Here is a 27,834-nt window from a genome sequence, read left to right on the forward strand (position 1 = left end):
TTAGGGATGTACACATGCCTGAAAAATTAGGCATTGTTGCAGCCGCTGCTGTAGCAGTGGCTGGAAAAATTGATGTTTTCCAGGCAGAAAGTGCACTAAAACATTGTGGCTTGAACCCTAGTTGGTGGTGGAGAAGTCGCGCAAGTCATCCGGCATTCAGAGATAAAATACAGCAGCGTGAGGACCATTTTTAGCCCAAGGCATCTCATCAAGCCTTTTTTTAGTCGAATGCATCCCCCACTGTCAGTCCCTTCGGGATCCATGCCTCATTCATCTTAATAAAGGTGAGGTAATCTAGACTTTTTTGACCTAGGCGACTTCTCTTCTCAGTGACAATGCCTCCTGCTGCGCTGAAGGTCCTTTCTGACAGGACACTTGAAGTGGGGCAGGCCAGAAGTTCTATCACAAATTGGGATAGCTCAGGCCACAGGTCAAGCCTGCACACCCAGTAGTCAAGGGGTTCATCGCTCCTCAGAGTGTCGATATCTGCAGTTAAGGCGAGGTAGTCTGCTACCTGTCGGTCGAGTCGTTCTCTGAGGGTGGACCCCAAAAGACTGTGGCGATGCGTAGGACTTAAAAAGCTCTGCATGTCCTCCATCAACAACACGTCTGTAAAGCGTCCTGTCCTTGCCGGCGTGGTCGTGGTGGGAGGAGGATTACTTTCACCTCTTCCCCTGTTAGATTCCCGTTGTGCTGTGACATCACCTTTATACACTGTGTAAAGCATACTTTTTAACTTGTTTTGGAACTGCTGCATCCTTTCCGACTTCCGGTAATTCGGTAACATTTCAGCCACTTTCTGCTTATACCGGGGGTCTAGTAGCGTGGCCACCCAGTACAGGTCGTTCTCCTTCAGCCTTTTTATGCGAGGGTCCCTCAACAGGCATGACAGCATGAAAGACCGAGGTTGGATGCCGAGCTACTCATGTCCCGTTCCTCATCCTCACTGATCTCATTGAAGGTCTGTCCTTCCCCCCAGCCACGTACTACACCACGGGTCCCAGATAGGTGACAACGAGCACCCTGGGATGCCTGATGTGGTTGGTCTTCCTCCTCCTCAAAGCCACATTCCTCCTCTGACTCCTCTTCCTCAGACTCCTCTTCCAGCGTTGCCGCAGGTCCAGCAAGCGATGATGATAAGGCTGTTTCTGGTGGTGATGGTGACCACAACTCTTCCTCTTCACGCTCATCTACGGCCTGATCAAGCGCTCTTCGCAGGGCACTCTCCAGGAAGAAAACAAATGGGATGAGGTCGCTGATGGTGCCTTCAGTGCGACTGACTAGGTTTGTCACCTCCTCAAAAGGACGCATGAGCCTACAGGCATTGCGCATGAGCGTCCAGTAACGTGGCAAGAAAAATACCCAGCTCCGCAGAGGCTGTCCTAGAACCCCGGTCATACAAATACTCGTTGACGGCTTTTTCTTGTTGGAGCAGGCGGTCGAACATTAGGAGTGTTGAATTCCAACGTGTCGGGCTGTCGCAAATCAAGCGCCTCACTGGCATGTTGTTGCTCCGCTGAATATCGGAAAAGTGGGCCATGGCCGTGTAGGAACGCCTGAAATGGCCACACACCTTCCTGGCCTGCTTGAGGACGTCCTGTAAGCCTGGGTACTTATACACAAAGCATTGTATGATCAGAATCAACACATGTGCCATGCACGGCACATGTGTCAACTTGCCCAAATTCAATGCCGCCAACAAATTGCTTCCGTTGTCACACACCACTTTGCCGATCTCCAGTTGGTGCGGGGTTAGCCACTGATCCACCTGTGCGTTCAGGGCGGACAGGAGTGCTGGTCCGGTGTGACTCTCAGCTTTCAGGCAAGTCAACCCCAAGACGACGTGACACTGTCGTATCCGGGATGTGGAATAGCCCCTGGGGAGCTGGGGGGGGTGCAGTTGATGTGGAGCAAGACGCAGCAGCAGAAGAGGACTCAGCCGAGGAGGTTAGCGAAGAGGATGGAGTAGGAGGAGTAGAGGAGGAGGCAGCAGGACTGCCTGCAAGTCGTGGCGGTGTCACCAAGTCCACTGCAGAGCCACGCATTCCATGCTTGGCAGCCGTCAGCAGGTTTACTCAATGCGCAGTGTACGTGATATACTTTTTTAAGGCCTCAGACTCCGCCAACTTGTATGGTAAAAGCTGGCGGGCTAAGAGTTCCGACAAGTCAGACGCCAGGCAAGGGGGTGACTCTGTGACATTGGCTTCTTACGCTCAAACATTTCCTTGACAGACACCTGACTGTGGGCAGATGAGCAGGAACTGCGGAAGGTGAGAGGCAGAGTGGCGGGTGGTTGAGAGGGGGGAAGGAGGACAGCAGTGGTTGACGTGGCTGAAGATGTTGGACCAGGAGGAGGATGGTGGCTTTGAGTTTGTGTGCTGCTTGTACTCATGTGTTGATCCCATAGGCGTTTGTGATGTGAGATCATGTGCCTTCGCAAAGCAGTTGTACCTAGGTGGGTGTTGGACTTCCCATGACTCAGTTTCTTTTAGCACAGGTTGCAAATGGCATCGCTGTTATCAGGGGCAGACACACAAAAAAAAATGCCACACTGCTGAGCTTTGCAATGATGGCATTCTGGTGGTGGCAACAGCATGCGTTGATTGGCGTGCTGTCTGGCTGATCCCAGGTGCCAATACATGCTGTCTGACTGTGCCACTAGCTCCTTGCGACGACCTCCCCCTGCTTCCAACTCGTCTGCTCCTCCTCTCTGTCTCCCCATCTGAACTTTCCCCCTGTTCTTCTTCTCCTTGAGTGGGCACCCACGTGACATCCACGGACACATCGTCATCATCAACCGCTTCACTTGTATCTGACAACTCAGCAAAGGAAGCAGCAGCGGGTACAACATCATCATCATCACACCGTACGTCCATGTGTGCAATGCTGCCTGACTGAGACATATCCCTGTTATCTCCATCCTCTGGCAATAATGGTTGCGCATCACTCGTTTCTTACAACTGATGTGTAAATAACTCCTCTGACAGATCAAGTGGCTGTGGTGGCTGTGGTGCTAGTGTTGGTGGTGGCGGCAGGCGGTCGAGTGGTAACTTGAGTGGTGTCCGAAGCTGAGCTGGAGGAGGATGGTGCGTCAAGGTTCTGAGCGGAAGCTGTAGAAGATTGGGTCTCCTGTGTTAGCCCGTCAACTATGTCCTCAGAACTTTTCGAGTTCAGGGTACGTGGCCACTGAACACTGGGCATTATTCTAGGGCCATAGGAAATCACAGCACCACGACGGCCCCTGCAGGGTGGCCTACTTTTTTATCTGCAAGGTGCCGTGCCACCCGATATGAGTGGTGTGCACACAGTACAGTCTGTGGGCCTGTGGCCTCTCACACACGGGCAGGCAACTGCAATATATATATATATATATTTAAAAAAAAAAGAAAAAAGCAGACTGATGTACCAGCCCCAAAAAGGGCTTTTTGGGGTGCTGTCAGGACGCTGTCTTTACAGCAGATGAGTCTTTGAGGACTGCAGTGGACACAGAACACTGGTCTAGCTAACGATTTCCCTATTAATTCAGCAGCAGCAGCAGCAGCAGCAGCAGCACTGTCCCTGCTCTAACTAACACTGCAGCTTCAGAATGAATCTAAGATGGATGCTGTCCTTGCTTTTTTTTAGGAGGTGGGAGGGTCTGGGAGGGAGGGTCTGCTGCTAATTGGCTGGAATGTGTCTGCTGACTGTGAGGTACAGGGTCAAAGTTTGCTCAATGATGACGTATAGGGGGCGGACAGAACATCGCATATGTTCGCCCGCCACGGCGACCGCGAACAAGCGATGTTCGCCGGGAACTGTTCGCCGGCGAGTAGTTCGGGACATCTCTAATTATATACTGTATTGTGGTAATATTTATCGGGGAGCAGTATGGTGATGTTCTTTGAGCACCCCAGCGATGTTCCAAAGATTAGAGTCCCTGAAATATTCGGGCCAGAACCCTTTGAGATTCCAGCAACTCCTCTGCTGTGTAAAATAATTGCTTTGTTCTTCTTTTATGAGTTTCGACTAAAATTTGTGGATAGAAATGCAGAATGATGTAAATTTCATCTCCACTGATTTTAATATCATCAACAGAAAGTCAGAGCTAAATGTCTCATAAATTATTGCATGGAAACCTTTCCTTTCAGAATCTCCTGATAGAGACACTGTTTGCATTTTATAAAAGACTAAACCCTTTAATAGCGATATTTGCATGTAAGCTAAGACGCTTCATCAAAGATCTGCACAAAGACATTTCTACATGGAAAACAAACAGTTTCTCTGCCGCAAAAGATTTTAATGAAATCATCAAGAAGATATGAAAATAAATCTGCTTTATGTCAAAGCTGAAAAATAGAAAAGTATTAAGATGTGACAGGAGATACGTTACTGTCACGTTTCCATAGGGGCAAAAGTACAGAAGTTATATTTTTGTACATAGGAGCAGTATTATAGTAGTTATATTCTTGTACATAGGAGCAGTATTATAGTAGTTATATTCTTGTACATAGGAGCAGTATTATAGTAGTTATATTCTTCTACATAGGAGCAGTATTATAGTGGTTATATTCTTGTACATAGGAGCAGTATTATAGTAGTTATATTCTTGTACATAGGAGGCAGTATTTTAGTAGTTATATTCTTGTACATAGGAGCAGTATTATAGTAGTTATATTCTTGTACATAGGAGCAGTATTATAGTAGTTATATTCTTGTACATAAGAGCAGTATTATAGTAGTTATATTCTTGTACATAGGAGGCAGTATTATAGTAGTTATATTCTTGTACATAGGAGCAGTATTATAGTAGTTATATTCTTGTACATAAGAGCAGTATTATAGTAGTTATATTCTTGTACAGAGGAGGCAGTATTATAGTAGTTATATTCTTGTACATAGGAGCAGTATTATAGTAGTTATATTCTTGTACATAAGAGCAGTATTATAGTAGTTATATTCTTGTACATAGGAGGCAGTATTATAATAGTTATATTCTTGTACATAGGAGGCAGTATTATAGTAGTTATATTCTTGTACATAGGAGCAGTATTATAGTAGTTATATTCTTGTACATAGGAGCAGTATTATAGTAGTTATATTCTTGTACATAGGAGCAGTATTACAGTAGTTATATTCTTGTACATAGGAGCAGTATTCTAGTAGTTATATTCTTGTACATAGGAGCAGTATTATAGTAGTTATATTCTTGTACATATGAGGCAGTATTATAGTAGTTATATTCTTGTACATAGGAGCAGTATTATAGTAGTTATATTCTTGTACATAGGAGCAGTATTATAGTAGTTATATTCTTGTACATAGGAGCAGTATTATAGTAGTTATATTCTTGTACATAGGAGCAGTAGTATAGTAGTTATATTCTTGTACATAGGAGCAGTATTATAGTAGTTATATTCTTGTACATAGGAGCAGTATTATAGTAGTTATATTCTTGTACATAGGAGCAGTATTATAGTAGTTATATTCTTGTACATAGGAGCAGTATTATAGTAGTTATATTCTTGTACATATGAGGCAGTATTATAGTAGTTATATTCTTGTACATAGGAGCAGTATTATAGTAGTTATATTCCTGTACATAGGAGCAGTATTATAGTAGTTATATTCTTGTACATAGGAGCAGTATTATAGTAGTTATATTCTTGTACATAGGAGGCAGTATTATAGTAGTTATATTCTTGTACATAGGAACAGTATTATAGTAGTTATATTCTTGTACATAGGAGCAGTATTATAGTAGTTATATTCTTGTACATAGGAGCAGTATTATAGTAGTTATAGTCTTGTACATAGGAAGCAGTATTATAGTAGTTATATTCTTGTACATAGGAGGCAGTATTATAATAGTTATATTCTTGTACATAGGAGGCAGTATTATAGTAGTTATATTCTTGTACATAGGAGCAGTATTATAGTAGTTATATTCTTGTACATAGGAGCAGTATTATAGTAGTTATATTATTGTACATAGGAGCAGTATTATAGTAGTTATATTCTTGTACATAGGAGGCAGTATTATAGTAATTATATTCTTGTACATAGGAGCAGTTTTATAGTAGTTATATTCTTGTACATAGGAGCAGTATTATAGTAGTTAGATTCTTGTGCATAGGAGGCAGTATTATAGTAGTTATATTCTTGTACATAGGAGCAGTATTATAGTAGTTATATTCTTGTACATAGGAGCAGTATTATAGTAGTTATATTCTTGTGCATAGGAGGCAGTATTATAGTAGTTATATTCTTGTACATAGGAGCAGTATTATAGTAGTTATATTCTTGTACATAGGAGCAGTATTATAGTAGTTATATTCTTGTACATAGGAGCAGTATTATAGTAGTTATATTCTTGTACATAGGAGCAGTATTATAGTAGTTATATTCTTGTACATAGGAGCAGTATTATAGTAGTTATATTCTTGTACATAGGAGCAGTTTTATAGTAGTTATATTCTTGTACATAGGAGCAGTATTATAGTAGTTATATTCTTGTACATAGGAGCAGTATTATAGTAGTTATATTCTTGTACATAGGAGCAGTATTATAGTAGTTATATTCTTGTACATATGAGCAGTATTATAGTAGGTATATTCTTGTACATAGGAGCAGTATTATAGTAGATATATTCTTGTACACAGGAGGCAGTATTATAGTAGTTATATTCTTGTACATTGGAGCAGTATTATAGTAGTTATATTCTTGTACATAGGAGGCAGTATTATAGTAGTTATATTCTTGTACCTAGGAGCAGTATTATAGTAGTGATATTCTTGTACATAGGAGACAGTATTATAGTAGTTATATTCTTGTACATAGGAGGCAGTATTATAGTAGTTATATTCTGTACATAGGAGGCAGTATTATAGTAGTTATATTCCTGTACATAGGAGGCAGTATTATAGTAGTTATATTCTTGTACATAGGAGGCAGTATTATAGTAGTTATATTCTTGTACATAGGAGGCAGTATTATAGTAGTTATATTCTTGTACATAGGAGCAGTATTATAGTAGTGATATTCTTGTACATAGGAGGCAGTATTATAGTAGTTATATTCTTGTACATAGGAGGCAGTATTATAGTAGTTATATTCTGTACATAGGAGGCAGTATTATAGTAGTTATATTCCTGTACATAGGAGGCAGTATTATAGTAGTTATATTCTTGTACATAGGAGGCAGTATTATAGTAGTTATATTCTTGTACATAGGAGGCAGTATTATAGTAGTTATATTCTGTACATAGGAGGCAGTATTATAGTAGTTATATTCTTGTACATAGGAGCAGTATTATAGTAGTTATTTTCTTGTACATAGGAGGCAGTATTATAGTAGTTATATTCTTGTACATAGGAGCAGTATTATAGTAGTTATATTCTTGTACATAGGAGACAGTATTATAGTAGTTATATTCTTGTACATAGGAGGCAGTATTATAGTAGTTATATTCTGTACATAGGAGGCAGTATTATAGTAGTTATATTCCTGTACATAGGAGGCAGTATTATAGTAGTTATATTCTTGTACATAGGAGGCAGTATTATAGTAGTTATATTCTTGTACATAGGAGGCAGTATTATAGTAGTTATATTCTGTACATAGGAGGCAGTATTATAGTAGTTATATTCTTGTACATAGGAAGCAGTATTATAGTAGTTATATTCTTGTACATAGGAGGCAGTATTATAGTAGTTATAGTCTTGTACATAGGAGCAGTATTATTGTAGTTATATCCTTGTACATAGGAGCAGTATTATAGTAGTTATATTCTTGTACATAGGAACAGTATTATAGTAGTTATATTCTTGTACTCGTTAACCCAAACCCTTCTGTAAAGTAACATTGGGTAACATGAAACATGAAACATATAAGACGTTACACAAATAAAATTAATATAGTAATGTTCAGATCTAGATTGGAATGAGCTTAATAATGCAGGATGAAATCTTGCTTTCTGTTTATGCCCATTGGAGCACATGAGTTGTGTTTGAAAATCCACTGTGTTCTTTATTTAAGAGTTTGCGGTGCAGGTCTTCTCCTCAAACTGATGCCATCACTCTTTCTTTACCTTGAGCCATTAAAAGACTTGTCCCATAAAAAATATTCTACAGTTTTTAAACCAGCACCTGGATCTGAATCCTTTTTATTGCATGTAATTAAAATTTTTGCATAGACAATAAGTTATTTAATAGAATGTATCTGTATAGCGCCACTTGCTGTTTGTATTATTTCCTTTTTCTTTGTCCTGCTCACTGAGATGGCCGCACATTCTCAGTTTCATCCTTTATCTGCCTCTTGAGCTGTGAAATGGAGAGAGCTGCATCAGAACGTACACGCCCCCTGAGCCGCCAGCTTGATATGGAAGCAGAGGAATGAATGTGGATATCTCCGGATCCATTTGAGGTACATTTTCACATTAGTCATGTGATAACCCCCCTAAGTGTGAAATGTCTGAATCATGTTTGTGCAGAATGTGATGTGACAGTGATTATATGCCGCAAGCTTTCTTTTTTTTTTTTGTTCTCTATATTGACCACATGAAGTGTCTGTGAATAGGTATTATTTATGGGCCCGCAAGTTCTGCACATTACAAGATTTACAGGTAATTATATAGTCAACACTTGATGTACCGTTAGATGAGGAAGTAGAGTCTTCTTACACCTTGATGCATTTGGCGTGTCCACACTTATATGCCCCTTTTAGACATGCGCAAAGTTCACAAAAATTCGATTCACCGGCTTCGCCAAATTTTACAAAAAGTGTATTCTTTTCAGCGTGCTCAGATACCGTGGTCAGGTTTGACCATGGCATCTGAGGGGTTAAATGTCCGCAATCGGCACTACTGCCATTCGCGGATATTAGACCCCGGTGTCTGCTGCCAGTGGAGCGGGCGCCTTCTTTAAAAACCCGTCATGTGACGTAATAATACGTCCCTGGACTGACATCCCCTCATCTGCCAACCTTGTGTCAGATCAGGGCTAGCCTTCCTGCACTCTTCCCTCTATCCCGCTTTGTAACTGTTACCCAGCTACCTACCTCGCTTTCCTGAGCCTCCTCGCTACCACCCTCCCCCACATTTACCCCATATAGCGCTTGCTCAGTGAGCAGCAAACCCCTTTACAAATTGTCAACGCTTCTCAGTGTTGAAATTCGCCCAGTTAGATACTCGATGGGCAATTTGCTCACATTTTGAACAAAGATATGCACCCTCAAACGGCTGTTCCAGGTCTGCATACATTAGACAAGATGGGCACTGGACTGCGCTGTCAGTGATGGAACACATACTAAGTCGGGATTACGCAAGAAAAGAGAAAAATACAATATAGTGCAGTGATAAGAATCTAACTTACTGTAGTCCCCTCCTAAAGTCCCTGAATCTAAAGTCACGTAATCTAAAGTCACACACTTAATACAAACACACACTTGAAATCAAACACGCGAACGCTCACAAACTCGCGTTGTTTGCCTGCTTGTATAAATGCAGCTCCCAAACCTGACTGCTTTTTTTCCTCTGGATTCAATTTTAAGCATTTCTTCTTTAGAATGAAGCAACGGATCACCAACTGAAAGGTATCTTTACATTCAGCTGTGCTAGCCGTACAAAACATTATGCTCGTCTCTGTCACCGCCTGCCATTGGCTGCCGTCCCCCGACACCGGATGTTTTGATCCGCTCACGGGGAGAAGCAGCGGTGGCTGTGCGGGAACCAGGAGCGGCATAAGGGGGCAGGAAGCCAAGTAGAATCATTGTGAGGGGTTCGGGCGTATGGGGGGCATTTCCAGGCTCGGATAACCACTTTAATGGGTAGGATCCCCCCAAACAGAATTTCTATCTTAAATTTGCCCTCCTTTTCATGATCTATGAACTAAAGGCTTCATATAACAATCAGAAGAATTAATAATGTAACAATAATACACTGCTCAAAAAAATAAACAAAATCACACAAAAATAAATAAATGGAAATCAAATTTTTCAACCCATGGAGGTCTGGATTTGGAGTCACACTCAAAATTTAAGTGGAAAAACACACTACAGGCTGATGCAACTTTGATGTAATGTCCTTAAAACAAGTCAAAATGAGGCTCAGTAGTGTGTGTGGCCTCCACGTGCCTGTATGACCTCCCTACAACGCCTGTGCATGCTCCTGATGAGGTGGCGGACGGTCTCCTGAGGGATCTCCTCCCAGACCTGGACTAAAGCATCTGCCAACTCCTGGACAGTCTGTGGTGCAACGTGACGTTGGTGGATAGAGCAAGACATGATGTCCCAGATGTGCTCAATTGGATTCAGGTCTGGGGAACGGGCGGGCCAGTCCATAGCATCAATGCCTTCGTCTTGCAGGAACTGCTGACACACTCCAGCCACATGAGGTCTAGCATTGTCTTGCATTAGGAGGAACCCAGGGCCAACCGCACCAGCATATGGTCTCACAAGGGGTCTGAGGATCTCATCTCGGTACCTAATGGCAGTCAGGCTACCTCTGGCGAGCACATGGAGGGCTGTGCGGCCCTCAAAAGAAATGCCACCCCACACTATTACTGACCCAATGCCAAACCAGTCATGCTGGAGGATGTTGCAGGCAGCAGAACGTTTTCCACGGCGTCTCAAGACTCTGTCACGTCTGTCACATGTGCTCAGTGTGAACCTGCTTTCATCTGTGAAGAGCACAGTGGCGAATTTGTCAATCTTGGTGTTCTCTGGCAAATGCCAAACGTCCTGCACGGTGTTGGGCTGAAAGCACAACCCCCACCTGTGGACGTCGGGCCCTCATATCACCCTCATGGAGTCTGTTTCTGACCGTTTGAGCAGACACATGCACATTTGTGGCCTGCTGGAGGTCATTTTGCAGGGCTCTTGCAGTGCTCCTCCTGTTCCTCCTTGCACAAAGGTGGAGGTAGCGGTCTTGCTGCTGGGTTGTTGCCCTCCTACGGCCTCCTCCACGTCTCCTGATGTACTGGCCTGTCTCCTGGTAGCGCCTCCATGCTCTGGACACTACGCTGACAGACACAGCAAACCTTCTTGCCACAGCTCGCATTGATGTGCCATCCTTGATAAGCTGCACTACCTGAGCCACTTGTGTGGGCTGTAGACTCCGTCTCATGCTACTACTAGAGTGAAAGCACCGCCAGCATTCAAAAGTGACCAAAACATCAGCCAGGAAGCATAGGAACTGAGAAGTGGTCTGTGGTCACCACCTGCAGAACCACTCCTTTATTGGGGGTGTCTTGCTAATTGCCTATAATTTCCACCTGTTGTCTATCCCATTTGCACAACAGCATGTGAAATTGATTGTCACTCAGTGTTGCCTCCTAAGTGGACAGTTTGATTTCACAGAAGTGTGATTGACTTGGAGTTACATTGTGTTGTTTAAGTGTTCCCTTTATTTTTTTGAGCAGTGTAGAATAACACAATAGACAATGAATCAACATTTGTGAAAAGTACTCGAAGAATACTCTAAAATACTCGAGCAAATCCCAGCGAGGAATGGAGTACAGTGGAGTGCCGCAGGGCACAGAGTCAACAAGCGTTTCCTTAAGAAATATATCTTGTATGAATAAAAACTCCCAATAACCAAAGTGACATAAAGCAGTCGATGTGGAGTGAATTTCACATGAGCAGAACTTATAAATGCAGCCGCTTAAACATTTATGTCTTCCACGCTATAGAATTCTATTTTCTCGAGTTAAAAACACATTAGCTGCCTTTAATTCTCCTCCTGCAAAGTCTTGAAATATCTGCAGCTTATTATGGAAGGTAAAACACACAGCAGGAGACGTATTTACTTACATCTTTGATGCGGTTTGTCTGCGGAGGTGCCACACTTGGGGATAACGTCAAACAGAGTGTTCTTGAATAAGATCAATAGGATGGAAGTTTCTGTTCACGTACTTGATATTCTTGTTATGTATGAAACCTCTCAACTTGAAAACATATTAAGACAACAGCACATAGCTCTCTACAGTAGGCGGAGACGCATTCTGCTGGCATAACATTCGAAGTAAAATGCAAAAATATATATAAAGCTGTATGTGATATGCACTAATAATAGATGCAATGCAGCAGCGGTGCCAGGACTACGTACCAGGAGCAGAAATCTAGTTGGAGGAGATGTGCTTTTTGGGGACACTACCAGGGATGACCTTCAATGTCATGGAGGCCCATAGTTCCCTCCGCTATGGAAAAATAGAATTATAAAAAAAATTGATGCAATGATGTTTTCTAAATGTAAATTAATCTTCAGATATTTGTAAGACAGGCGTCGGCAACCTTTGGCACTCCAGCTGTTGTGAAACTACAACTCCCAGCATGCTCCATTCATTTCTATGGGAGGTATTATGAGAAGAGCAGAGCAAGTATGCATGCTGGGAGTTGTTGTTTCACAACAGCCGGAGTGCCGGAGGTTGCCTGCCCCTGCTGTTAGATTTTATTGCAAGCCAATGGTGGCAAGGTGGATGCAGCATAGCGATGCATGGTTCAAGCCTGTCCCCTAGCGTAGAGCACACCTGATACTGGTACGAGTTTCCACAGCATGGTAATCCGCATCTGATACCAATGAAAAGGATTGGCTTAGAGTACTTTCACATTCCGGCAGGCAGTTCCGTCCAGTATTATTATTTTTTTGCATTTTTAAAGGTCTGCGCAAGCCGGATCCGTTTTGCCGAGACACTTAAAGGGCTTCTGTCACCCCACAAAACTCGTTTTTTTTTTTTGGATAGTTAGATTCTTCATAGTGCGATATAGGAGAATATAATGCTCTTACTTACTTTCATGCGGCCGATTCTTTATAAAACGAAGTTTTATAATATGTAAATGAGGGCTCTACCAGCAAGTAGGGCGGCTACTTGCTGGTAGCCGCAGCAGAAAACCGCCCCCTCGCCGTGTTGATTGACAGGGCCAGCCGTGATCTCCTCCTCCAGCCGGCCCTGTCAGTAATTCAAAAATCGCGCGCCTCTGGTCATTCGGCGCAGTCTCCTCAGCACTCCCTCAGTGCGCCTGCGCCGATGACATCACCGAAAGAAAAGACGTCATCGGCGCAGGCGCACTGAGGGAGTGCTGAGGAGACGAGCCTCCTTATCTCAGAGCGCCTGCACCGAATGACCAGAGGCGAACGATTTTTGAATTACTGACAGGGCCGGCCGGAGGAGGAGATCACGGCTGGCCCTGTCAATCAACACGGCGAGGGGGCGGTTTTCTGCTGCGGCTACCAGCAAGTAAACGCCCTACTTGCTGGTAGAGACCGGATTTACATATTATAAAACTTCGTTTTATAAAGAATTGGCCGCATGAAAGTAAGTAAGACTATTATATTCTCCTATATCGCGCTATGAGGAATCTAACAATCCAAAAAAAAAAAAAAGAGTTTTGTGGGGTGACAGAAGCCCTTTAATGCCGGATTCGGCGCTAATACACTTCTATGTAAATTAATGCTGGATCCGGCATTCTGGCAAGTGTTCAGTATTTTTGGCCGGAGAGAAAACTGCAGCATGCTAAGGTATTTTCTCTGTCCAAGAGGCTTAAAGGGGTTGTTTCATCATGGACACATCGCTAGGGTATGCCCCCATTGTCTTATGGTTGCGGTTCCCGCACCTATATCAAGAACGGAGCCCTGAAAGTGAAGGAAGGCGCACTGCACATGCGCATCCACCCTACATTAATTTTCTATGGGGCCGGAGAAAATAATACGTATTATTTTTCCTTTTACTACACCCCAAAAAAAGAAATATAACAATCACAATTTGCCGCAGAATGGCTAATAGGACGTACGTATCTTTCCTTTTAATACACCCCGTAAATGGCTGTAGTACAATGTAACTTCACCGCTGAACTGCAATTATGACATATATTTTTTTCTTTTTTTTCCTATTAATACACCCCCCAAAAAAGTAAAACAATGTAAAATCAACTCAGAAGGGCTAATAGGACGTACCTATCCTTCCTGTTAATGCACTCCGTAAATGGCTGTATCACACAGAACTTCCACCCCAATCACAAGCAGGGTTTGCTGGAATTAGTGATGTATCATATATTGTAAAAAAAGACTAAAAGCAGCAGTATAGCCAGTTTGGATCCCCAATTAGTGCAGCAAGGTGTAACAGAATCGCTCCTATTACCCAGGCTGTAACCTCCCCCATTGCACCCTGTTTTCCTTTTATAGTGTAGATGATGCCTCCCTATCCTTTCCCTTCACCTTGACTAATCTTTCCCTGAACTTGTAAATAGTTTTTTTCTGCACAATGAAGTCTTTCCTAGCACTGTCCCTAGCGCCTGCTGACGTCTCTCCCTGCACTAAGCGCACTGGAAAATGGCAGAATCCAAGACGGCTGAGGCTATTTATAGGGCTGTGACATCACAGGGCTGGCTGGCTGCTGATTGGCTGCATGCATGGCATTGTGGGTGATCCCGCCTTCCCAGAGTTTCCTGCTCCATGTCCTAACACGTGCAGCAGCCATTTTTAATGATTCATTACCACGAAGCGTGAGGAAATTCGGCTTCGGTGCGAATCGAATTTTTCCTAAAATTCGGATCGAATTCCACTTTGTCAACTTTGATTCACTCATCTCTAGTCCAACTCGGTCACCTTTCAGTCCTCGTCAGAGACTTTTCTTCTGAGTTTTCTCTTTGCTGGTTAGATGTCTTGATAGACAGCTATAAAGGGTGAGCGAGTGCTTTTGTTTTCATTCCAATTCATAGTCAGAACCATAAGAGGGCTGTTAGTTAATGCTGCAGGGCTCCTGAATGTATGAGGATCTATATGTCAGTCTTTGGTTGCCACAGAAACTTAGGAGGGTCTTCTGAGTCTTCCGAATTTTAAAGGATCTAAAGAATAAAAAAAGACTGGGAACCATCTGATGACATTAACTACGTCTACTACATTGTAATTATCCTTCTCATTTTAGTGATCATCGAAGGTCACCTCGTTGGGGTCTAGATTTTGGGATTGCTTTTACATCTCTCAATCACTCCCAACATTGAATTATGATTTGCAAAATACAAAAATAATGTCAACACGCCCTCCCACCGCATGTTCTTTTTCCATAAAACTTAAAACCGGAGGAGAAAGTAACCAACACTAAACCTGCCCTGTATGCCACTTCCTGAGTGTATCTAAGTCTCCCCTATGTGATACTGTGTCAGTGTATCTAAGCCTATTCAGTGTGATCTTGAGTGTTTTTGAATCTACCGTATTCAATGTGGTACTGTCTAAGCCTGTTCTGTGTGATATTAAAGAAGCATTTCCCAGAGGAGTAATGACCAGGGAGTGAAGAGTAGGTTATGCCACAGTCTGGTTTCTGAATTTTTTTTACTCTGGTCTGAAGTCTACATTTATTTTGAGGTTGGAGGTTTGCATCATTTATGGGGTCTTGTCTACAAACTATTTTGAAAGGAGGTTCGATCTGTGGTCTGAGCAGGTGTTTGATTTACATAGGGTTTGGTCTGAATCGTAGGGTACTTTCCCAAATGCGGCAGAGGATTACGGCAATCTGGACGCAAACTGATGCATTTGTGAGAAATATCCGGATGCGGATCCATCTCACAAATGTATTGCAATACCGGATCCATCTTTCCAGTTGTCATCCGGAAAAGCGGATCCGGTATTTATTTTTTTTCACAGATTTAATGGTCTGCGCATGTACAGATGGAAAGGATGGATCCGTTTTGCCGGAACACTTGGGCATTAATGCATTTCAATGGAAATTAATGCCGGATCAGGCATTCCGGCAAGTGTTCAAAATTTTTGGCCTGAGAGAAAACATCAGAAGGACTGAACTGATGCATCCTGAACGGATTGCTCTGCATTCAGAATGCATTAGGATAAAACTGATCAGTTATTTTCCGGTATAGAACCCCTAGGACGGAACTCAGTGTCGGTAAACAAAAACGCTAGTGTTAAAGTACCCTTAGACTTTGGGGTCTAATCTGGTGTTTGATGGCTCCATGTAACATTTTGTACATTTTGGATTTCTGGTTAATGTGGTGAAGAGAAGACGAGCGCACTAACAAGGCCCGTGCTACAGAGCGAGATAAAGCCGGACAAGAGTGAGTACGGCTAGCTTTGGCACTGTGCTCCCATGTCACATCTTCTCAGCCAATCCATCTTATCTGGCTATGTTCATGCCACATTAAGGTGAACACTAGTGTTGAACAAAATCACTGTAGAATTGCAGTGGCCAATATGGCGGAACTGCTCAGACCCCAAACACTGTAGCGTGTTTCTCATTGGGCGAGCAGTCCCATCGCATGTGAACCACAGAAATATCGTGGCAGATATGGAGGAGCTGCTTAAACCCCAAACACTGTAGCGTGTTTCTCATTGGGGGAGCAGTCCCACCGCATGTGGACCGCAGCAAACGACCATTAATTGCTCGGGATGGTCGTTTGCTGTGGTCCACATGCGGTGGGACTGCTCCCCCAATGAGAAACACGCTACAGTGTTTGGGGTTTAAGCAGCTCCTCCATATCTGCCACGATATTTCTGTGGTTCACATGCGATGGGACTGCTCGGCCCAATGAGAAACACGCTACAGTGTTTGGGGTCTGAGCAGTTCCGCCATATTGGCCACTGCAATTCTACAGTGATTTTGTTTTATATGTCTTGAATGTGCCTTCATCTGGCAATTGAACATTCCTTTGCACCTGGAATCCTTCATCACATGGTCTGATATGGGTGGGGCTCACGGTCCTGCTTTGTTCACATTGCACTGGCTGTCCTGCTAGGCATTTGTGTGCAGGCTGGGCTGTGAGCTGGATCACATCACCTTCAGACCGTGTTCACACCACAGTTAGCGTAGTGGTAGGACCCTTTGCCATGCTGAGTGACCGTGACATGGTGCAATGATGGGCTCCGATATCTTCCTGACAGGAACATATTGGCGGAAGTCTCAGCTTTTAATATCTGCTTGTATGACCAGCTAGTTTAGTCAGTGACATATCCTTTTGGTGCATTTTCTTCAGTGATTGAACACTAGTGTTGAGTGAATTAAAATATCTAAAGTGGAATTTGATCAAATTTAAGTAGAAACTAAAAAAAAAATCATACTCATCTCATCCATTTGATTGAAGATACTGTGCAAAATCTCGCGTGGGTTGACGTATGACGTCACCATTCCGGCAGGAGTGATGATGACATCATAACGTCACCGCTTGAGATTTCGGGCGGTGCCATCAATCAAGATGCCTCAGCGGCCTCTACGCAATCAAATGGATAAGGTGAGCATTTTTTATTTTTTTTTGTACTGGATTAATACCTGAAAGCCCTCAATGTAAATCTCAGATGCTGCAATCAGCAATGAACATGGCCTCGGAGGGCTCCAATGACGAGGGAAGGCGTCATCACCACTCTCTATCATTTCACCTGCTACATACAAAAAAATGCGCCTCGTGACAAAGTAATTTTTCACGAAGCAAATTTCTTTGTGAAATTCCGTGAAGCGGCCAAATCGAATTTTTAATAACTTCGCTCATCTCTAGTGAACACATTTAGTTTATGCATTGGGAAAGCTCTCAGCACATGCACTGAATGTAACCGTGGGACGGTGGAGGGTAGAGTGTTCTCCTTCTTGTAATACCCCCATCAATCTGAAAAAATCAGAAACAAACAAAATTCAAAAACTCTTTCCACATGTTCCTGGGTCTGATCCTAAGTTTTTGGACTTGACCAATCCACAACAAAAACAATTTAGCTTCCACCACCAAAGTGTCCATGGCCTTGACTTCAACCATTTTCTGTTACTTTATTATGGCAAACTTTGATTATTTATTCTTCTTTTCCTTTAGGTACATTAGAATATTCCACCTCCATTTTTCTCCTGGGACTTTATGCGAACAGTTTTTGGTAAATTTGCTAAAATAACAATGACGATTGGTCCATAATAGACATCAGTGTTTTATCAGTTCTATTCCTTAAAATAAAAATTACAATAATCCTTTAATGTTGCCCAACATGTGAGGGAAGTCCAGGCTATTCCCTGTTATTTTTGAAGAAGAGATGTGACAACTACTCATGCCACATATATACATAGTAACATAGTAACATAGTACATAAGGTTATGAAAATTAGTTTTCACATACATAGGCCCCAGAAGATCACACTTTGCAGTTAGGAAGTAGTATTATGGACAAGACCAGTATAAGATTGGTGGGATTCCCCAATTTAAATCTAACCTACCCCCTATCCCAACTTCCAAGCTACTTATAAGAGAGATGAATGTGCACTCCACACATTCACAGCTGAGCCAGTGACTCTCTAAGATTTCTAAAGAGAGATCCATTCCCCACTCCACCTTTGCTAGATAGGATCACCAAATGGCCTTCTTGGAAGCTAGGTCCCCAAAAGAGGTTAAGGCCATGGGTCAGGTGCATCATGTGCCTTTCCCATAATCCAACCCTGATCATAGGACAGTCTGAACACTTTCTTGACCACCATTTTGACAATATGGAAAATGTTACTCTTCTGAATTTGACTATTCACTGGCTACTTGCAAACTTTCAGTAGATACTGTATCTCACATTTCCCAGTGATTGCTGGATTATTAAATGTTCCAATGGATGTTTCACCATCTCATCACTGGTGATCTCCAGGGCATTTGAAGTCTGTGTCAAGGCCATTAAAGATACTACAAGTAAGCTGTTACATTATACCTCTACATATGTCAGCAGATAGTGCTGGACAAATTCAAAATCTTTCTTTCTAACCCATCTGTAACAATGTTGGTTCTCAGATTGGAACACAACTGGAGGGGCGACCATCATAGTTCTCTATAATAGCCATTTGTAATGCAGAATACATGGCATTTGGAGGAGTTGTATGTCACAGAGATGTGGCTCAACAAGGTGTAAGCCACAAGGTAGAGCTCTATGGACAGATGTATGTAGAAGATGTGTAGCGAGATCAGCCGTGGTCAGATGTATGCAGAGTTCAGTACAATGGAGAGAGATCAGCCGTGGTCAGATGTATGCAGAGTTCAGTACACAGGAGAGAGATCAGCCATGGTCAGATGTATGTAGAGTTCAGTACACAGAAGAGAGATCAGCCATGGTCAGATGTATACAGAGTTCAGTACAATGGAGAGAGATCAGCCGAGGTCAAATGTATGCAGAGTTCAGTACAATGGAGAGAGATCAGCCGTGGTCAGATGTATGCAGAGTTCAGTACACAGGGGAAAGATCAGCCGTGGTCAGATGTATACAGAGTTCAGTACACAGGAGAGAGATCAGCCATGGTCAGATGTATACAGAGTTCAGTACACAGGAGAGAGATCAGCCGTGGTCAGATGTATGCAGAGTTCAGTACAATGGAGAGAGATCAGCCGTGGTCAGATGTATGCAGAGTTCAGGACACGGGAGAGAGATCAGCCGTGGTCAGATGTATGCAGAGTTCAGTACACAGGAGAGAGATCAGCCGTGGTCAGATGTATGCAGAGTTCAGTACACAGGAGAAAGATCAGCCGTGGTCAGATGTATGCAGAGTTCAGGACACAGGAGAGAGATCAGCCGTGGTCAGATGTATGCAGAGTTCAGTACACAGGAGAAAGATCAGCCGTGGTCAGATGTATGCAGAGTTCAGTACAATGGAGAGAGATATCAGCCGTGGTCAGATGTATACAGAGTTCAGTACACAGGAGAGAGATCAGTCGTGGTCAGATGTATGCAGAGTTCAATACAATGGAGAGAGATCAGCCGTGGTCAGATGTATGCAGAGTTCAGGACACAGGAGAGAGATCAGCCGTGGTTAGATGTATGCAGAGTTCAGTACAATGGAGAGAGATCAGCTGTGGTCAGATGTATGCAGAGTTCAGTACAATGGAGAGAGATCAGCCGTGGTCAGATGTATGCAGAGTTCAGCACACAGGAGAGAGATCAGCCGTGGTCAGATGTATGCAGAGTTCAGTACAATGGAGAGAGATCAGCTGTGGTCAGATGTATGCAGAGTTCAGTACAATGGAGAGAGATCAGCCGTGGTCAGATGTATGTAGAGTTCAGTACACAGGAGAGAGATCAGCCGTGGTCAGATGTATGCAGAGTTCAGTACACAGGAGAGAGATCAGCCGTGGTCAGATGTACGCAGAGTTCAGTACACAGGGCAGAGATAAGCCGTGGTCAGATGTATGCAGAGTTCAGTACAATGGAGAGAGATCAGCCGTGGTCAGATGTATGCAGAGTTCAGGACAATGGAGAGAGATCAGCCGTGGTCAGATGTATGCAGAGTTCAATACAATACAGAGAGATCAGCCGTGGTCAGATGTATGCAGAGTTCAGTACACAGGAGAGAGATCAGCCATGGTCAGATGTATGCAGAGTTCAGTACACAGGAGAGAGATCAGCCGTGGTCAGATGTATGCAGAGTTCAGTACACAGGGAAGAGATCAGCCGTGGTCAGATGTACGCAGAGTTCAGTACACAGGAGAGAGATCAGCCGTGGTCAGATGTATGCAGAGTTCAGTACACAGGGCAGAGATAAGCCGTGGTCAGATGAACGCAGAGTTCAGTACACAGGGCAGAGATAAGCCGTGGTCAGATGTACGCAGAGTTCAGTACACAGGAGAGAGATCAGCCGTGGTCAGATATATGCAGAGTTCAGTACAATGGAGAGAGATCAGCCGTGGTCAGATGTATGCAGAGTTCAGTACAATGGAGAGAGATCAGCCATGGTCAGATGTATGCAGAGTTCAGTACAATGGAGAGAGATCAGCCGTGGTCAGATGTATGCAGAGTTCAGGACACAGGAGAGAGATCAGCCGTGGTCAGATGTATGCAGAGTTCAGTACAATGGAGAGAGATCAGCCGTGGTCAGATGTACGCAGAGTTCAGTACACAATAGAGAGATCAGCCATGGTCAGATGTATGCAGAGTTCAGTACAATGGAGAGAGATCAGCCGTGGTCAGATGTACGCAGAGTTCAGTACACAGCGCAGAGATCAGCCGTGGTCAGATGTACGCAGAGTTCAGTACACAGGGCAGAGATAAGCCGTGGTCAGATGTACGCAGAGTTCAGTACACAGGGCAGAGATCAGCCGTGGTCAGATGTACGCAGAGTTCAGTACACAATAGAGAGATCAGCCGTGGTCAGATGTATGCAGAGTTCAGTACAATGGAGAGAGATCAGCCGTGGTCAGATGTACGCAGAGTTCAGTACACAGGAGAGAGATCAGCCGTGGTCAGATGTATGCAGAGTTCAGTACAATGGAGAGAGATCAGCCGTGGTCAGATGTATGCAGAGTTCAGTACACAGGAGAGAGATCAGCCGTGGTCAGATGTATGCAGAGTTCAGTACAATGGAGAGAGATCAGCCGTGGTCAGATGTACGCAGAGTTCAGTACAATGGAGAGAGATCAGCCGTGGTCAGATGTATGTAGAGTTTAGTACAATGGAGAGAGATCAGCCGTGGTCAGATGTACGCAGAGTTCAGTACAATGGAGAGAGATCAGCCATGGTCAGATGTATGCAGATTTCAGTACACAGGAGAGAGATCAGCCGTGGTCAGATGTATGCAGAGTTCAGTACACAGGAGAGAGATCAGCCGTGGTCAGATGTACGCAGAGTTCAGTACAATGGAGAGAGATCAGCCGTGGTCAGATGTATGCAGAGTTCAGTACAATGGAGAGAGATTAGCCGTGGTCAGATGTATGCAGAGTTCAGTACAATGGAGAGAGATCAGCCGTGGTCAGATGTATGCAGAGTTCAGTACAATGGAGAGAGATTAGCCGTGGTCAGATGTATACAGAGTTCAGTACAATGGAGAGAGATCAGCCATGGTCAGATGTATGCAGATTTCAGTACACAGGAGAGAGATCAGCCGTGGTCAGATGTATGCAGAGTTCAGTACAATGGAGAGAGATCAGCCGTGGTCAGATGTACGCAGAGTTCAGTACAATGGAGAGAGATCAGCCGTGGTCAGATGTATGTAGAGTTTAGTACAATGGAGAGAGATCAGCCGTGGTCAGATGTACGCAGAGTTCAGTACAATGGAGAGAGATCAGCCGTGGTCAGATGTATGCAGAGTTCAGTACAATGGAGAGAGATCAGCCGTGGTCAGATGTATACAGAGTTCAGTACAATGGAGAGAGATCAGCCATGGTCAGATGTATGCAGATTTCAGTGCACAGGAGAGAGATCAGCCGTGGTCAGATGTATGCAGAGTTCAGTACACAGGAGAGAGATCAGCCGTGGTCAGATGTACGCAGAGTTCAGTACAATGGAGAGAGATCAGCCGTGGTCAGATGTATGCAGAGTTCAGTACAATGGAGAGAGATCAGCCGTGGTCAGATGTACGCAGAGTTCAGTACAATGGAGAGAGATCAGCCGTGGTCAGATGTATGCAGAGTTCAGTACAATGGAGAGAGATTAGCCGTGGTCAGATGTATGCAGAGTTCAGTACAATGGAGAGAGATCAGCCGTGGTCAGATGTATGCAGAGTTCAGTACAATGGAGAGAGATTAGCCGTGGTCAGATGTATGCAGAGTTCAGTACAATGGAGAGAGATCAGCCGTGGTCAGATGTATGCAGAGTTCAGTACAATGGAGAGAGATTAGCCGTGGTCAGATGTATGCAGAGTTCAGTACACAGGAGAGAGATTAGCCATGGTCAGATGTATGCAGATTTCAGTACACAGGAGAGAGATCAGCCGTGGTCAGATGTATGCAGAGTTCAGTACACAGGAGAGAGATCAGCCGTGGTCAGATGTATGCAGAGTTCAGTACACAGGGCAGAGATCAGCCGTGGTCAGATGTATGCAGAGTTCAGTACAATGGAGAGAGATCAGCCGTGGTCAGATGTATACAGAGTTCAGTACAATGGAGAGAGATCAGCCGTGGTCAGATGTATGCAGAGTTCAGTACAATGGAGAGAGCAGGAGAAGTGAAAGCAGGAATGCAGACAAGTCAGTATAATCAGACTCTGGATGTTCGAAGCTTTGGGCTGATATACTGTAGGCGCAGCAGTTACTGTGATTGTGATAAGTGCAATCATTAGGTAATCACTGGAAGCAGGAAGAGCACGGCTGAGCAAAGCTAGAAGAAGTTCAGTCCCCTTTCCTGACACCATCATTGGGGCTGGTTATTCTACCGAATTCTATCCCAAGAACAATCCTAGCCTATCCAGTTCTGGATTATTCAGGTTGAGCTACGTTTCACCAGTAAGGTTAATATTTTGTGACCACAGGAACACTTTTGGGTTTGTGTAAATGGCACTGCAGATATCTGATTGAGGGAATGGTAATGTGACATTTCCATCATTAGAGCAAAGTGGCGATTACTCTGCTGCAAGTAATGAAGTTGATTTAATAAAACAAAGCTAAAGAGTCCACTTGGAGAAGGAACCTATAAAGAATCTTTAAAGGTCACGCGGAGGCTCGGGCTTTGCCTTTTTATGTTCACAGATTATTCGCTGCTGACTGATTACAACTTCTAAAAGTCTTTTGGTTTATAATCAAGCTTCCAGAAAACCGTTCAGCAATTAGCGCTAGTACTTGGTACAGTACAGAAGTAACAGAACACTCAAACATACATTTATAACAATAGGCAAAATGGGCCGGCTACTTTATAAATCTATTGCTGTTTTTTCAATACAGCTCCTATGTGGAGCAATGTCACAATAAGGCCTCTTGCACACGACCGTATGGCTTTTTCAGTATTTTGCTGTCCGCAAAAAATGGATCTGCAAAAAATACGGATGACGTCTGTGTGCATTCCGTATTTTGCGGAACGGAACAGCTGGCCCCTGATAGAACAGTCCTATCCTTGTCCGTTATGCGGATTATAATAGGACATGTAATATCTTTGAACAGAACGGAAAAACAGAAATATGGAAACGGAAGGCATACGGAGTACCTTCCGTTTTTTTTGTGGATCCATTGAAATGAATGGTTCCGCATACGGTCCGTATACTGAACGCAAAAAACGGAACGTAAACAAAAAAAATACGTTCGTGTGCAAGAGGCTTTACTTGTAGGCAGTGATGGTCAGTTCGCAGTGTTCGCCAGCGGGCTGCCATCTTTAGTAAGGTAGACTCACCCGTCTGGCGATGCACAGGTAAGCCCTTACCTGTGCCTGTGCCGGGAGCCATTCTGAAATCAAACGCAGTCACCAGGAGCAGGCAGTTCCGAGAACAGCCCGATGAAGGCTCCCGGCACAGGCACAGGTAAGTCTACCTTACTAAAGATGGCGAACACTGCAAACTGACCATCACTGCTTGTAGGCTGCAAACATGAAGACACATGGATCGGCATAGGAGCTGTATACACAAAGCAACTCAAGTTTTTTTTGTTTAATTAAGGCCTCCTGCGCATTCACTTTAATGGGTCCGCGATCCGCCCGTTTCGCAAAAAGATAGGACATGTTCTATCTTTTTTGCGGAACGGAAGTACGGGACAAAGCCCCACGGAAGCAGTCCATAGCGTTCCGTAGTGCTTCCGTAGCGTTCCGTTCAGTGCTTCCGTTCCAAATCATCTCCGGATTTGTGGACTCATTGAAGTGAATGGGTCTGCATCCGTGATCCAGAATGCACACAGAAAAATGCTTCCGACCCAAAAGATGTGGCTATAGGGGAGCCGAGGCAGCAGACGCCCTGGTGCCTCAGGGACCCAAGGCCTCTCTGCCACATAAGCCACCAGTATTATAAACAGCAGGTACAGATTTTACATTGGAGCCTAGAGACATCAGGTCTCATCTCTGCTGATAGCACTCCTTGTTTCTGCTCTTTCTTTCGAGATCTTACTCCATTTCATCTTTCAGTAGGAAACACATATCCCGGAGGTAATTCTGTGCCTTATTGGTGGACTGGGAATATGGAGGCTGTTTGCATGTTGTAAAGCGAGCACCTCTCTTTTTACTCAGACATAAACTTTTCTGCCGAGCCTATAAACTGCATTCTGCTGACAGAAACTGATGTATATGAAAGATGTAACAATCCAGAAGTAGGTTATACTGTTCCAGAAAATATCTAGGGGGCAAGGTCTCCGCAGCGACGATCGGCCCACGGGTCCTCGCTTGTTTATTTATTACCTAATGCTGTGGAATAATGGACTCTCAGCAATCATATTTCACATCCTGATCTCGACCAGGGAAATACAATGAAACCCGTTTTCCTTTGGTGTTTAATTTAGTTTTTTTTTACTTATAAAATGGTGTCGGTAATCGCGCTGACTAATGGCATTAACTCGGGGGGATTTATGCCCAACAGTTTATAGGTGAGATAATAAATCCTGCCTCCATTTAATGAATGTGGATGTTGTGATTATGCTGCTTGGAATGAAATATCGTTACATTGTGAGCATTTTTGCATCGCACCTGTTAGGGAGAGGATAACATTTAAAGATCAAATATCACATCCTTGGTATTTATAAATATTCTGTGATCTTTGTGCAATTCTACATTGAATTCTGAGCATCTCCCAAATCATATCCTCTAAGGATGTTGTATTTCTAGAGATTCTAAATTAATGAGTGCAATTAATCTACTTGATGACTGGATCTGTAATACTGGATGTACAATGCACAGATCAGATATATAGTCACAAGGCATCATCACCACATATATTCAACTTTATCTACCAAACATAAAAGTGGAGTCAATTTGTAACTATATTACATCATTTATAGGGTTGAGCGAACCTGAACTGTAAAGTTCGGGTTCGTACCGAACTTTATGATTTTTGGACCCCGAACATTTCAGTAAAAGTTTGGGTTCGGTGTTCTGCGATTTCTTAGCGCTTTTTGAAAGGATGCAGAGCAGCCAATCAACAAGCGTTTAACTGTTTGACCTTAGAAGCCATCACAGCCATGCCTACTATTGGAATGGCTGTGATTGGCCAGAGCAGCATGTGACCCAGGCTCTATATAAGCTGGAGTCATGTAGCGCCGCTCGTCACTCTGCTGTGCTTAGTGTAGGGAGAGGATGCTGCTGCTGTGAGGGAGAGAATAGGACAGAATCTGTGATCAGAACTCCAATTGAACTCAGCGATCTACCTAGATTTAGTTGTGTGGGTGCAGTGCACAATCTTTTTACCCTGCCCTGAGCCCAGTGACAGAGAAAAAGAACTTTTATCCGTCTGTTAGTTAGGTGGGCGGTGGAGGCCATTTTATGCAATATGTGTTTTTGTGACATTCAAATCCAAGCTTGAAATACTGCAATAATAATCTGGTTTTAAAAAAACACCCTTTTTTGGCAATATCCAACATCTGGTGCCTTTGCAGCATTAGTCAGGGTGCAATTTAAGCTAGAAATACAGTTATAATTTTCTGGGTTTTTAAAAACACCCTTTTTGTGCAAAATACACTATTTTACAGCGCTTGCTGCATCTGCACGTGTGAAATTAAATCGTTATATACAGATTTCATATTCTGTTATTAAAAAAATAACTTTTCTTTTGCAAAATACTTAATATTGCAGCCCTTGCTGCATCTGTTACTGTTTAAAAGAAGTTTAAAAAAACTAAATAATTTTCTGGGTTTGAAATACTGCTGTCATATTCTGTTATTAAAGAAACACCCATTTTGGGCCAAAAACTTAATTTTGCAGCTTTTGCTGCATGTGTCATTGTAAGATACACACTTTAGATACTGTGGTTCTATTCAGTTATTTGAAAAACAGCCATTTTGGGCAGAAAACTTACCATATTTTTTGCCCTATAAGACGCAACGGCCCATAAGACGCACCTAGGTTTTTGGGGAGGAAAATAAGAAAAAAATAATTTGCAGAGATTTTTTGGTGTGCTTTTGGTGGGTTTGGAACTAATGGTGGTCTGTGGATGACGAACTGTTATGGGGGGGATCTGTGGATGACGGACACTGTTATGGGGGGGATCTGTGGATGACGGACACTGTTATGGGGGGATCTGTGGATGACGGACACTGTTATGGGGGGATCTGTGGATGACGGACACTGTTATGGGGGGATCTGTGGATGACGGACACTGTTATGGGGGGATCTGTGGATGACGGACACTGTTATGGGGATCTGTGGATGACGGACACTGTTATGGGGGGATCTGTGGATGATGGACACTTATGGGGGGATCTGTGGATGACGGACACTGTTACAGGGGGGGGATCTGTGGCTGGCACTGTTACAGGGGGGGGATCTGTGGATGGCACTGTTATATATGTGCCATCCACAGACCCCCCACCCCATAACAGTGCCATCCACAGACCCCCCCCAGCCCATAACAGTGCCATCCACAGACCCCCACCCCTTAACTGTGCCATCCACAGATTCCGTGTGCCCCCCCTGCCGCCGCCGCCGCCCCCCCCCCCCCAGTATACAAATATAAAATGTATTATTGAATTAAAAGTTATTAAACATGCCCCCCTCACTCCTAATAGTACCGTATATCCTAATTACTTATATATAATGCAGGCAGGCCGGGCGGGCGGCGCTTCACTCACTGACGTCACTTGCCTGCGCCGCCTGCTTCATTCATAAAGGAGGCGGCGCAGGCACGTCACATCAGGGAGTTACGCTGCCGCCCGCCCGGCCTGCCTGCCGGCATTATACAGAAGCAATTAGGATATACGGTACTATTAGGAGTGAGGGGGGCATGTTTAATAACTTTTAATTCAATAATACATTTTATATTAGAATACCGGAGCGGTGGGGCGGGGCTATAGTACAGTGACCGCATCGCCCCGCCGCTATTGCCGGCCCCCAGCTCCTCCTCCCAGTCCCTCCCCCGGCCCCCGCTCCGTACATCGCATCCAGTGATGTTAAACTGTCAGCATTCGCCCCATAAGACGCAGGGGCATTTTCCTCCCATTTTTGGGGAGGAAAAAGTGCGTCTTATGGGGCGAAAAATACGGTAAATTGCGGCCTAGTCTGCATCTGTACGTGTGAGATACACCCTT

Source organism: Bufo bufo, chromosome 8, assembly GCF_905171765.1.
Source record: "Bufo bufo chromosome 8, aBufBuf1.1, whole genome shotgun sequence".
NCBI lineage: Eukaryota > Metazoa > Chordata > Amphibia > Anura > Bufonidae > Bufo > Bufo bufo.